General features: G+C 36.2%; 1 protein-coding gene across 3 annotated transcripts in view; it reads right to left on the bottom strand.

Moving 5' to 3' along the window:
• The window catches only part of LOC149075706 (uncharacterized), a 70,084-nt gene that overhangs the window by 16,572 nt on the left and 38,501 nt on the right, over positions 1 to 15,011 (bottom strand). Inside the window, exon 1 of one of the 3 annotated variants that reach the window (XM_089243208.1) lies at positions 1,838 to 2,214. The exons of the other annotated variants lie outside the window; for them this stretch is intronic. The gene's annotated coding sequence lies outside the window, so the exon portion shown is untranslated. Of the gene's footprint in view, positions 1 to 1,837; positions 2,215 to 15,011 lie in introns of those variants that run through there. 3 annotated transcript variants of the gene reach the window in all.

Raw genomic sequence — 15,011 nt, 5'->3', positions numbered from 1 at the left:
TAAAATGGCCCAGGAAACCTCGTAGATTCATCGCCATGGTGATATACGCTGCATTTAGTCTTTAAAGCTTTACCCTGGGGCTTACTCTTGAAAACTTACGTTTAAAACTTACCCTTCTCTACATATTCATTGCAAAAAACATTAGTTTGTCTGATTGTGTTCATAATGTAGTATAATGAGCGCAACAAATTACTATTACGCTAGAAAATTATTATCGTCACTAGAAATAATAAATGTGAATGTGGGGTTTGTTAATCAGGAAAGTCCGCTGTTGAAACTAATAGCTTAAATAATGATCATAAAATCAATTTAATACACAGTATTTCTACCTAGTTTGGGGCCGCACAAAATCCTCTTACAGGCCAGCTGTTGGCCATACCTGATCTATATTATGATCAAAAATATTGATAAATGTTAAGAAAGTTAACATTACAAGATATAACAATTTATATGTTACGATAAATGCGGTAAATCCGGTAATTATGCATTATCACCGAGCATTTTGGTAAGTTTTATAAATTTCCGTAAACTAATCTCTTTTACCGGCGATTATGACCCAAGAGTGATTGGAAAATTTGATAAATTTCTCTAAATTAATCACTTTTACTGGTGATTATACGTAGCACCCAAGCGCCGTTGGTAAATTTAATAATTTCAATTTGACTTAATTTCTATGTCAAAATATGTGTAGTGCACCCATCAGGTACGGGAGAAACTGATGTTGAATTTCAGTGATGTATATATTTCTGCATGATTTTTTTTCCACATTTATCATACTTACCAACTTCACTCGGAAATTATCACCGGTGAAAGTGATAAATGTAGAAAAATTTATCGAACTTACTAAGACGATTGGTGATTACGGATAAACACAAATTTATCACATTTACCGTAACATAATTATATGCCAATGACCATTATTTTTTTAATACAGGTTACGATAACTTAAAACGCACGGCGCTCATGAACAATTTTTTTTTTCAATCGGGAATCGAATTTTGGATGTCATTGATTGGATATTAGATGTGTTGAAAACACATATAGGGGAGGAATAGATAAAATTATACAAATTATCTTCTTTTGCCTCTTTGAAAACTGGACAAGGAAGGCTTCAAATCATTGATAAATAATCATAATGTTATAGTACCATGAAAAATTCCTCGTATTCATTTTTAAACTGCTAAAAGAGTGACAAATATTTTAACACCGATTATATATATTTCATACTACATTACATTTTTGTACATTAATTATTGTTTTCGCGTATCCATATGATTCGATTTACTCCCGTTTGAAGGAATACAAAAATGATAAAAAAATGACTTAAATATGAAATTAAGCAACTGCTCACAAAATACTGCACTATAACAAGTAATACATTTTTTTTCGACAATGAACCGGAGGGAGCCAATGCCCATTACTGAATGATATAGTAATTAAATATGCATTTCAGTATAATTTGTTTGATAACATCCTATTTTATATAAAGTACAATACAAAAAAATACAAAATACATATCACTATAGGAAACCTATTCAGTGTAATTTCGACATCAAAAACTGCCATATTGTTACATTTTTACCGGAATTCCCCATAGCATAATTTCCATTATATTTTAAACAATTATGTAAAAACTTTAAATATTGAATATATTCGTATAAATTCATAATTATTATCACATTTTTAATACATAATTGTCACATATCCCGAGAGAAATAAAAAATCAAAAATAACAAATGAATTCCATAAAAGTTAAAAAAATGGGAAATTTTAATTGAAGTCAATAAATTTATTAAATTGAAAAAAAAAATTGGAATTTAAAATTTTTTTGACTCACCTTTAGAAGATCCCAGTCTTTTTTTTTTCCGAGTAAACACCACAATAAAAAATAAAATTAAACCATTATATAACACTAAAATTTAGGTTCGTGATACTACTAATTTCCCATTAGGACCGAGTCCTTTTCTTTGGACCGGTTCCGATCAACATCGTCCAAAGTAGAAAAAAATTTTTTTTTTACGGATGAGTTCAAAGTTCCTCGCGAGATTCACCGGATAATTAAAAATGTATTTGATTAAAGTTTTAATGTTTCTTCTAATTATAATTAATGTGTTTCGTTATCGTTGATAATATAAGAAATAGTATCTTATATAAGCAGTATATATTATAAAATTCCCGGTTAACCGGTTACTCTTTTTTTACTCCGCCCGAACACGTTACCGGTCTACGACTTCCAGCTCTGTAGAACTCCGGCAAATTGGCATCCGTCCAAGAAATAGGAACAGTCGCATTCCTTACTCTAGGGGTGATCGGTTCGATTCCCTGTTTCTCTCCCCCTCTTCCTTCCCCCCTGCTTCCACGCTCAGAGCCGACAAACTGCAGTGGAAAACTACGAGAATCTTCAGAAAATTACATACGATATCGTAAATTTTGTCATTACAATGACTCCCTAAAATCTCAGAATTCTGCCTCAAGAAAGAGATTTTTTTTTCTTACACATTATTAATTAATTAAGGCAATTCCAGCTGAATAATCATTGTGCCGTATCCCCCCGAATTAGCCGGCATGCCGTAAAAGTCGGGGGACACCGGCTTTTCGAATGCTGGGGTCTAGTTCGTGCCCGGTATGCCGTTAAGCTAAGTTTTCAATAAGGATTACTACATGATACATATTCAGAAGACCGATATGAATGTAGTCAAACTTAGCTTTAAACCATTTACCTTGTTAGCGGGTCACCGGATAACGCGTCACACCGCTTACCGGGTCACTTTTTTTAAAGTGCCGATTTTCCTCTATGGTGTTCTTATGTTATTTAAATTCCTGTTATGCGGCTTCACAGTCCGCCTAAGGGGTCACTTTAGTAAAAGTACAATTTTTTTATAAATCGAAACTCTTCATACGATGTACATGATAACCTCAGCGCTCAATTATTGGTGATTTTGCAACAGTTCGATAGAGAATTCCCCTTCTCTACTATATAAGCGAAGCTGAGAGATGGGGCCTTAAAACCGGGGGGGGGCGGTTCTGAAATGGAAAGAAGGATTACATACGATCGTAAATTTTGCAATTACAATGACTCCTTCTAGAATCTGAGAATTGTGTCTCATGAAAGAAATTATTTTTAATGTTAATTAAGACATTATCAGCTGAATAATTATTGTACCGTATTCCCCACATTAGCCGGCATGCCTTAAAAAGTCGGGGGACACCAGCGTTGTGAATACTGGAGTCAATTCTGGCATTCTGGGAAAAGCTAGGTTCAATAAGGATTATAAGATACTGTACATTCAGGAGACCAATATGAATACATCAAACCCGTTAGAGGATTCCTTAGAGACCCTTGTTAGAGGGTCACCCGGATAACGTGTCACTCTTCTTACCGGGCACTTTTTTTAAAACCACCATCGTCTTCTATGGCGTTTTTATGATATTAAACTCCTGATAATGCGTCTCCACATTCCGCTTAAGGGGTCACTTTTGTAAAAGTATGCCTACTGCAATTTTTGTATGAATCGAAATCCTCAATATAATGTACACAGTAAGCTCAACACTCAATTATCGATGGTTTTCCTGCAGTTCGACAGAGCATGTTCCTTACCCACCATATAAGCGAGGCTGCCCTTCAATCCGGGAGACCCGGGTCTGAGATAGCAAGGAAGTTCACATACGATCGTAAATTTTGCCATTACAATGACAAGCAAAATAAGAGAATTCTGTCTCAAGAAAGATATTTTTTCTTAAACTATTAATTAATTAACACAATGAGCTGAATAATAATTATATCGTATTCCCACACACTAGCCGACATGCCGTAAAAGTCAGAGACACCAGCTTTCAGAGTGCTTCATTTCTGGCATGACGGGAAAAGCTGGGTTTAATAAGGATTTCATTAAACATTCAGAAGATCGATATGAGAATACATATAGTAAATGTTGAATAAATACGCGGATGTAAAAATAAAGTAATAGTTTTAATGTAGCAAACGTATTTTGCCAAGGACTTTGATAACGATATTAGAAATTTAACATTTACATATTACTCTAACCTAATCATCTTCAGCCTAATACGAAATACAAATAGTGTATTCCGCACGTTTTTCTGTATGTTCAGAAATTGAAAAAATATGCTGTCGATTACAATATAATATTTTGCAGCGCAATTATTTAATTTTTCTTCTCTACTTGTCATAAACACACATGGTCAAAGAATACAAAATTGCTTCAGAGTCTACTGATTATTCCATTTATTCCATTTCGAGCTCTTCACGACATAAAAGTCCACAATCATCAGAACAAGTCCATTAATCAAGAACGGTCAGAAGAAGAAAGTATTGATTAAATTCATTCTATATTATCTATAAATGAATTCGGATTTTATTAAAACTTATGGCATACGTTTTTAAGTAATCAATTCATTCACAGAAATCCCTATCTTACCTATCATGGAATCATATCTTACCTATCTTAACTATCATGATGAATTCATCTCACTTTACGTGATTATTTGGCAGTCGATTAACCGCGTAAAACAAGGGACGCCTGTGATTATTATCTTTTAATTATTTTTTCTTGCAAAATAATTTCACAAATTCAGCAACAACATTTTTTTTTCAGTGCATGGTCAACGTGGGGAAGGGGAAGGGGTGCCCAACCCCTGTGATTCACCCATCCAATTAGATGTGGCCCGCGAGAATTTATGAATGAATCTTAAATGAATCTCTATTAATGTGGCCCTCACATGCAAAACCTTGAAAACCTCTACCGTACATGTACGACAGGGAAGAACTATCCCTTCATCTATCTCAGATGGGAAATTCCACACTATATTTCACCAAAGGGTGGAATGGTTCGGAATAATGTTACCCGTAATGCTATATAGTCCATTCGATGATACCGTGCATGCGTAGTTACGAGGAACGCCAGTGCCGAAATGCTAACTATTAGGCTAACAATACATTTTTATTGCCACAAATAAGTGTAGAATAGAAAAATATATATTTTTTGGAAAAAGATAATAAATAACTATTGAAATTTTCAAACAAAAAGTTTTATCTTCAATACCACATTTTCCTGCGTATAATTCCCATATTTGTACGCTAAAAAAACTATTTTAAAAAACAAATTTTAATTTCCGCTATATGAAATCTTCGTGTAATTTCTTACTGCAAATTATACATAGCCCCGTCTTTATTTTCTTATCAACATGCACCTCGTAAACATTTACCTCGCCGGAATTTCTAAGGAATCAATACATGCCATAATTTCTGTTCTGGGCTGTATGTGTGGCCCCTAATGTATTAATGATGGCAGAATTACGCCTGCTTCATGTTACACTGGTGTTGCCATCTGTATTCTATATTTGGAAGTAAAGATGGTAAATGCTTGAATTTTTAATCTTACGAAGTATCGTGTGGAGCGACTTTTTCAAATGGCTCGCATTAGCACTTTTTATTTTATCCGCAACTTTTTTTTCCTGAGAAGTTGACAGAAATAAATATCCTCAGAAATTAATTTTTTAAAAAAGTACTTTTTCAGAGAGTTACATACAGGGTGTTCCATAAATTCGTAAATAGTTTTAAAATTCATAAAAATTGAAGGAATTGGCATATTTGAAAGCGATGCCATCCTGTTGACCAATCACAAAAAAGGGAAAAAATGTATTGAAAATTTACAAGAATCAACTGAAGACGTTGAGGACCGGTGCCAAGACAACGATATAAAGTTGAATCATCAAAAATGTCGATATATTCTCTTCACAAGACGGTACAAGTTTCCAAGAACTCCCATATACATCGGCAATACGGTGTTGACAAGAAAACTCCAAGTCAAATATCTAGGTTGTATACTAGATAAGTCGCTCTCATTTTCTCCCCAGGTGATGTACGTAAGAAATAAGGCCTCACAAGCAGTTGGGATGCTATCCAGAATCACATTCCCACAGGCCAGGCTAACGTTGAGGAATAAAGTAATTCTTTTTAAAACTATTATTCGTCCTATTCTGACATATGCTGCCCCAGTGTGGGCTCATGCCAGTCTTGCAAATATGAAACGTTTACAGACACAGCAGAACATCATTCTTCGTCAGTTTACCAGAGCCCCCTGGTATGTGAGAGGAAAAAACATCCGTAAAGATCTTGACTTACCACTAATCTTGGACTATATCAAGGAGCTTGCCAATGCTCATTTTGACAGGCTACGATCTTCTGAACACCCGCATCTTAGAGAAATTGTCTATTATGACCCTAGAATACCCACAGTACACTCTAGGCCAATGGACTTGCTGAGCGTGGATTGGGTGACGAATTTATGTAATTTTCAGAACATTTTCATGATTTTGATTTTTTTTTTTTTTTTTTACCAAACAATTTATCAATTTAATATCAGTTTTTTTTTGATATTGCGGATGCTGTGATCGCAATTCAGAGGCATTTATATGGTTTTTTTTTTTTCGCAATTAATAATTTTTCTCATTTATTCATAATTTGCGCTTGCATAAAATGGTGCATTGGGTTCGTGTCGTGTTGAAACTGATGTTATTACAATACAGAGATGGTATGTGTCATGTCTTCATTATAACTTTTTCTTTGACTTTCTTGATTATGGTTATATGATTGATGACGGTTCAACAGTACCTCAAACATCTCTGGTTAGTGTCTCTCGATTATGTAAATATTTATAATGTTGGAGTTTTTGGGTAGCATATCATCAGCTACTTCCCCTAAGACATTTCCCCCTTGTTCTTCGATTGTGTTGTGTTTCATCTCGATGAGCATTCATTTCGCGAAGATTTGTAAACAATACTCTCCTGGCTCATTCATTCTCTACACACACACACATACACTACATACCTTACACACATGCACAAACTTGTCTTTTTCCTTCTCATACCACCCCTGGTGATCTGTAAGTCGCCAGACAGCCTGCAAAGGCTGGGCAGCGACGGAAACGTTCAATTCTGGTCTGGTCTGGTGGCATATTTGAAAGCGGTTAAAGAAGTTTTTTGAAAGCAAAAACAAAAAAAGTTATTCTCACGAAGAGGGATTATTTTTTTGGTACAGAGAAAATTAGTTCAAATTTTTGTCGACAGAGGACGCTCCATGAAAAATAAATGACAGAATTCTGCATCTGAACTGCTCTTAAGTGTCTGAAACGTACCTAAAGCTTCAGTCAGTGATTAGCGGCTGAGGAAAAACAAATTCGCCAACAGTGCCGCAACGTCATATACTGAAAACTTCACGTAAGTCCAGTAACAGAAAAATTCAGAAATGAGCTGTTAATCGTACAGCCTGCATTTTATAGGACTCTAATTTGCATATCTCCAGAGATTTGCTTTCGTGCAGCGCTCTCTATCGACGAAAATTCAAAACTGATTATTTTTCTGTACAGAAAAATCCCCTTCGTGAGAATAACTGTTTCGTAATCTCTTCGCATTTAACCTCTCAAGCCCGGAGGAGATTTAAATGAATCCCATCTCGTAGGTCAGAGCAGATTAAAATAATTTTAGTAATAATTTTTTACGTTTATAAAATATCGTCTTGTCTACAATATTATACAGTATTACCTATTGTAGTACCTAAGAATTTTTTTTCCATATTTTCTTTTTTTGGAGAAAAAAATTGAAATAAATTTTTTTATTTTCCACCAGTGCCCAAACATCGGATTTATAATTGCTGTAGCAAAGAACTACTAACTCAATTATACAATGGGCTAAAACATACTCTTTACAATAATATCTCGAATCACTACGTGTTAAGCAGCAAACGCTCATCACTCTCAATAAAATATGAGGAATGAAAATAATATAATAATTATGGCTGTAAAAGCCACATTATATATATTCCTCTTTCAAATGATACCAAACATGGATCGTGCAGATCACATAGATCGTGAAATAATACAATGGATTTAAAAATTATAAAGCATGCAGTTGGCCGCTGCCATGTACTGAGTGCGCCGCTGGACGTTGAGGGGGGGGGGGTTAAATATATCAATTTTTCAATCATTTACGAATTTATGAGACACCGTGTACGATAAATAGATATCAGAAGAAAATTCGACAATTGTTCCACTAAAATTCAACAAGCAATTTCTTCCATTTCCAATTTCCTATAGGTGTCTACACTTGAGATAACTACAAGCTTGCCCATACTTGAATGCATGTTCAATGTTTTTGCGCAAGCAAGCACACCCCCCCCCCTTGCCTCCACACGGTACAAATATGCTTGCACAAGCGCCAGTTCATACGCTGAAGCAGTTTACGCAAAATTCATTCGGCGCAAGTGAGTGAATGCTTGACCGAGGCAGTGACTAAGTAAGAAAATGAGGGAGTGAATAAGCCAGACAGTGAGCAATTGAGCAAATGAGTGAGTGAGGGATCTGGGGAATGGGTGAGAGCACTCACTCGCTCAAGTCGGTGATCAGGTCAGCAAATGAGCGAGTGAATGAACAAATGAGTGAATGAATCAGCAAATGAGCAAATAAATGAGCAGTGACGAAATCAGTCATCCCTAATTTGCTTATTCCTCACTCACTTGCTCAATTGATCATTCACTCACATGCTCAATTGCCCGTTTACTCACTTGCTCATTCACTCACGTGTCCAACTGCTCATTCACTCACGTATCCAACTGCTCATTCACTCACTTGCTGAATCACCCACTCACTCATGTACTCAATTGCTCATTCACTCACGTGTCCAACTGCTCATTCACTCACTTGCTCAATCACCCACTTACTCACGTGTCCAACTGCTCATTCACTCACGTGTCCAACTGCTCATTCACTCACTTGCTCAATCACCCACTCACTCACGTGTCCAACTGCTCATTCACTCACTTGCTCAATCACCAACTCACTCATTTGCTTAATAAATCACTCACTCATTTGCTTAATAAATCACTCACTCATTTGCTTAATAAATCACTCACTCATTTGCTTAATAAATCACTCACTCGTTTGCTTAATAAATCACTCACTCATTTGCTTAATAAATCACTCACTCATTTGCTTAATAAATCACTCACTTGCTCACTGATATGCTCAGTTGTCCATTACTCGTTCAATCGCTCATTCACTCACTCATTTGCTCAATTGATCACTCACTTGCTCAACGACTTCCGAAATTGCTCATTCACTCACAAGCAGAGCTCACTGAAGTGCGAAGATTGATACGGGTATCCACATGGTCATGCTTGCGCAAACGCGGGGCTCGAACAAAAATGTACTATCAAATTCTCTCAAGCCGCTTGTGCAATCACAATGTTTGCGCAAAAACTCATACACACGCTCAAAAAATGCTTCTTCAGAAAAAAGATTGCTCATGCATGCTTGTCAAGCTTGCAGTTACGTGTGCAGGTACCTTTAGATTTCATTAATAATGAATGAAATTTGCATACGCGAAATATACCGATAAAATATTGCGATAAGAAAAACAACATTACGTTATTTGTTATAAAAGTAGTGAAATTTTCATCTGCATGTTTTTTTTTTTTTACATTTTTACTTTATTTTAAGATGTGCGTGAATGTGAGTTTGGAGACATGATTAAAAATGATGATCACGCTCTGTGATTATGCATAAAATATTGCGGTAAGTTTTATTTTTTATGAGTATATCACACACAACTTATTTTTACTTATTATATTACTTATTGTCTTATGAGAATATTAACAATCCTGAATATTATTTTACTTCAGGAGATAAATCAAAGAACTTGTTGTTTATATGGGTGCATTTTTATGATTCTATGCAATATCATCTCTTATTCACGTACATTTCTTTCATATTCCCCGTCTTCTTTTTCGTTTCTAATGGAATGAGCTGAACTCTGTGGAAAATCTTGACTTTGCGTGAGCAATGATATCAAAACTTTGTCCAAGAACAAGTTTTTGGACCGAGAGAAACGCATTCCAACACTTAAACTAGAGAGAACGAAAAGAAAGTCCTTTATTTATTTTCTTTTTTACTTTATTTTAAGATGTGCGTAAATGCGAGTTTGGAGACATGATTAAGAATGATGATCACGCTCTGTGCTCATCATCAACATGCGGAGATAAAATGCCTGAGTACATGCATTCGGGTATTATGGAATGGCACTTTTATTTTTTTCGGTTATTCCAATTTGAAACAGTGGAAAACTGAAACCAGTATTTCTTTGAAATTGAAATTTTGTTTCTCGTCTTTGCACTGACGAGTGTATCGCATAGGGGGCTTCAAAATGAATTGAACTGATTCGACATGATCAATCAAGAATAAGATTCAATGAGTCTATGGCAATGAAAAATAAAAAATGCATCATTGGTTTTTTTGTAGTTGATGATGCGTTGGTGGTGACAAAGTCTAGTTACAAGGGTCACAAATGTAATATTTCCTAATCTGCCCCAAAACCGTCAAGGTGGGTCCACAGAGAACAGGACGTACATTATTTCTACTACTACGTTCAAAAAGTTTCGAGACTCATTTTATTACAGAAGAATGAATGCAGATAGAGCCTGTTTATTTGGTGTTTCCTTCGAAATAACTACCCCATGCAATTATGCAGTTTTGCAATTGTTCGTACAAAGATGTAAATGTGGATTGCAAGTCTTTTTTTTTTTTTTTGTCACACCCTCCATTGCCCTTCTCGCAGCTCGCTGCACTTTTTTGGAACCTGAGAGTCGCTGCTCCTTAACAATTCTTTTTTTTCTTTGAGGAAAAAGGAAAGAGTCATATATGGGGCAAGATTACGGAAATAAGCTGGTTGTGAAAGTATCGGAATGTGATGTTTTGACAGGTAAATCTGACCAGATGGGATCTGTGAGCTGATGCATTGTCGTGATGGAGCACCCATGACTTGGGACTCCAAAGATCTGGTCGCTTCTGTCTCACCGAATCATGCAAACGTTTAAGAACTCACAGATTCCTCCTGGTGTCAGAGATTAGATTTTACACATCAAACATCTCACTCTGATACCTTCGCGACCAGCTTATTTTTCCGATTTTGACCTGTGTGTGTGTGTGTGTGACCCAAATGTCCATTCGTGACCCAAAATCAGCAACAGGATTAGCTTCGTGACCCATCGGACTGTTTTTCAAAATTAGTGAAACCAGTGACGGAATAAGTGCATTAATAAGGACTTTAAGGGGATTTATCCCTGCAAATCAAGTTACGGTCGTGACCTATACCTCAAAAGTCCCTGGCTGTAAGAGGATTCATACGGCCCTTCTCGGAAGACCTCGCAAATCAACTTTGGAGCGTGGCCATAGCTCAAGAATCCCAGGCTGTAAGTGGATTTGAACGACCCCATTTCAGAAGCAAGTGCGAATCAAGTTTGTGTTGAGACCCATAGCTTAAGAATCTCTGGCTGTTAATGAATTTTTGCGACCCATCACGGAAGCTCCTGCAACCTACAGGTTAAGAACACGAGCTTTAATCAGCAAGAATTGAAATACCCGGAGGACAAAAATTTTAAGGGGTTATAAGGTATCCTGAATGCTATTGCATGACGAGAAAAAATGTTTTGCCAGTATTTAAAGAAATATGGGATGTTGCACTTCAGAGGACATACTGTATATGCTATACAGATACGATTTGAATAGTATAAAAATGGGGCATTTATTCTTTTCCAACTAACTTTTCTACCATTGTTGAAGAAGGCATAGCCATAGCCCTCACAAGGGTGAAGCTGACAGGGCTCCAGTCCTGGGGCCCAGGCCGATTCTTATAATTTTTTGCTTTCTTACGATTCATCATAAATGCGAAAAGATCCCAGCCTAGAGGCTCTGCTCCAGGTTGTGGGGGGGCATGGGCACAGCAATATTTCTCCTCCACATATGGTATTTCTTTCTAAAATGCAAGACTTAAAAACAAGGCCGCTCTTACAAGACGCGGGGCCCGGTGCACCTTAAAAATTTCTGGGGGCACGAAAAATATGTAGGACTCCCGATTTCAGATATTTGGGGGGGGGAGAGAAATCGTTATATAGTTTTTAGAATTTAAAGGAATGCTGAGGAATAGCCATGCAAAAACTTTAAACACAATTAAATGTACATTAAAACAAAAAAATTGATGAGAAACATTCAGCACTGGAAATAATTTTAAACTAATGAGGAAAAAAGAAAAACAATTTCCAAAATAAATGAAAATTTTAGAATTGGTTAAATTTAGACATAGGCGGAGATAGACTTAGAAGTCTGGGGGGGGGGGGGACACGGTCATTATTGCTGGGGGGGGGCACGATGATGATGATGTCAATTCATATATACGTATATACATTAGATCATTCGACTCCACCTTTGACGCTGGGGTCCAGAATCGATGAAAATTCAGAATTAATGAAAAAATAATTGCAGAATTGGTGAAAGACGTGCACTTTTAAGCCATTCCGCTGGTAATTATAGAAACTTCATAAAAATGGCTCACAAGTACGAATCGAATGTTTCGGAGTTGCTTAGAAGCATCAATGCCAAAACGAGCTCAAAATATACAATGGCTTTATTTGAAAAATATAAGAAACTCATGTTTGTTGTTCTTTTTTTTTTTAGAGCAACACTGCCACATAAAAAATTAACGGTTTCGGAAAATTCACCGCCAGCAATTCATCGACAGAAAATTCACCGCCAACAGATCGACACGAGTCACTGAGCCAGTAAGTTAGTGAGAAATAACCGAGTTAAGGAATCAGTAAATGATACAGTATTTAACGAGTGAGTGACCTAAATATGGAGTGACCTAGTGAGTGAGTGGACGAATGTCATAATGAGTGGCGCAGTGGTAGACCGAGCAATAAAGCGAGTGAGTGAGTGTCAGAATGAGGGACTTGGTGAGTTGATTGTTGAGTTGATAACTTGGTGATTGAGTGTGTGACAAAGGGAGCGACCTAGTGAGTTAGTGAGTGCGTGACAGAGCGAGAAACTTAGTGAGCGAGCGAGTGACAGAGTGTGCGATCTAGTGAGGAAGTGAGGTGCGATCAGGTGAATGAGTTTGTAACAGAGTGAGCAACCTAGTGAGAAGATGATAGGATGAACGACCAAGTGAGTGAGTGATATAATGAGGGACCCAGTGAGTGTTGAATGACAAAGTAAGTGACCTAGGAAGTAAGTGAGTGATCGATGGACATAGTCCATGGACATACTGAGCGATATTGTAAGTGACTGACCTAGTAAGTGAGTAATATAATGAATGGCCTATATATAGCTAATGATGAGTAATATAATGAATGGCCTATATATAGCTAATGATGAGTAATATAATGAATGGCCTATATATAGCTAATGATGAGTAATATAATGAATGGCCTATATATAGCTAATGATGAGTAGTATAATGAATGGCCTATATATAGCTAATGATGAGTAATATAATGAATGGCCTATATATAGCTAATGATATTGACAGAGTGAGCGACCTAGTGAGAAATTGAGCGAGACAGTGAGTGAATGAGAGAATGAGCTGCCTAGTGCATGGCGGTGAACTGTTGGTGAAACGTAAGCTCCAAGGTTTTTCAGCATCCATTCCCGAAATAAAAACGAGACACCTCTAAATCTTAATCACGAAAAATATTGCGTTTCTTTCCCAATTTTTTGTTCTACGAATCAGATTGCGAAAGTTTTGAATTCAAATCTGATTTCTGTTCACAATTTTTCACCTCCAGATTTTTGGGAAAAAAATTTATATTTAAGTTCGATGAATTAATTTTTGAAAAAATAATTTGAAAAACTAGCTAATAGAGAGTATAAATAGCATTTTCAAAACTTAAAAAATCGTTATCTGAACGCGAGATAACGCCTAACAACTTCTTGTTAGGCAAAAAGCCCTAAATTTGTTTTGGATTAAACACACGCGCGTGAAGGAAGCTTCTTTGATCTGTGAATATCCACAACGAACGGCAGCACAGGATGTGAATCAATATTTTAAGCGGAGAAAATTTTTCCAATAATTTGGCGTAAAGGTCGCTTCCGTCCGTCTAGACACTGGGTTCCCAATCAAGAGAATAGGCCATCCCAAATGCTGCATTTCGGCAGTTTCCGACATTTAGATGCATATTAAAATCACCGCAGGCCCATTTGAGACACTTTAAAACCTCTTCCTATTCAATTCCTGTTATTTTCATTTCTCCCATGAACTTCAATTGAATAAATCTCAATAAACTTTTCGTACATTTTGATTTTAAAAAAATCAACTTAAAATCTGTGCTCAGATGGCAAAAAGACTTTATTTAAATTTCGCAATGGCAATTTTGTAAATGATAGTATTTTGCCAACGTGCGATACTGTGGCTTTTTGACTTGTTACTATTTGCCTCCGTTGTTTTCCCATGAACTGAAAGAGAAAGACGAAATTTTGTCGCGTCACAAAATTTTAATGAACAAGACTCCGGAAAGCGAACAACTAATTTTTTTTGGGAAAAGTGACTCATATTACATTTTGCTATCTGAGCACAGAAAGCAGTCATACATTGGTCTCGCTCATTGAATTTAATTAAAATTTGTTTGAAATGAAAAATAAGCAAAAATTTTTGTATTAGTACTGTAAATGCTTTTTTTAAAAAAAAATACAAAATGACATAAATATCAATTTTTACTCAATTTTAAAATACTGAAAATTTTTTGTTGAAAAGTACTTTTTTTTATGGCTGTGTGTGCTGTACAGTTTTGAAGATGCCTAAGTTGATGAGAATTTCAAAGCAATTTGATTTTAAATTTCAACCTTTAACTCAGCGGTTCTCAACCGGTGCTCCGCGGAGCCCTAGGGGCTCCTTGTGCACTGTCCAGGGGCTCCGCGGCCACTCGAGCAAAATAATAAAAAAACAGTAAAATTTAAAAAAATTATTATAAATATTTTTAAATAGTAAGAATAAATCAGTAACTTTGATCAGTAATTGAAAAATTTTCCCACGGGGCTCCGCAATAGAATTGTTTTACTAAAAAGGGCTCCGCGAGTCAATAAAGGTTGAGAACCGCTGCTTTAACTCTATGATTTTCATACGCTTTGCGATTTCTACACGATAATGAGTGGGGATAAGATTTCTATATG

The sequence above is a fragment of the Pholcus phalangioides genome, unplaced genomic scaffold, assembly GCF_987345545.1.
Source record: "Pholcus phalangioides strain wild (caught in Gottingen) unplaced genomic scaffold, Ppha-v1.0 ptg000015l_1, whole genome shotgun sequence".
NCBI classification, from domain to species: domain Eukaryota; kingdom Metazoa; phylum Arthropoda; class Arachnida; order Araneae; family Pholcidae; genus Pholcus; species Pholcus phalangioides.
Note: the sequence above shows the minus strand (reverse complement) of the source record. Positions and strands in the feature narration are given on the sequence as shown.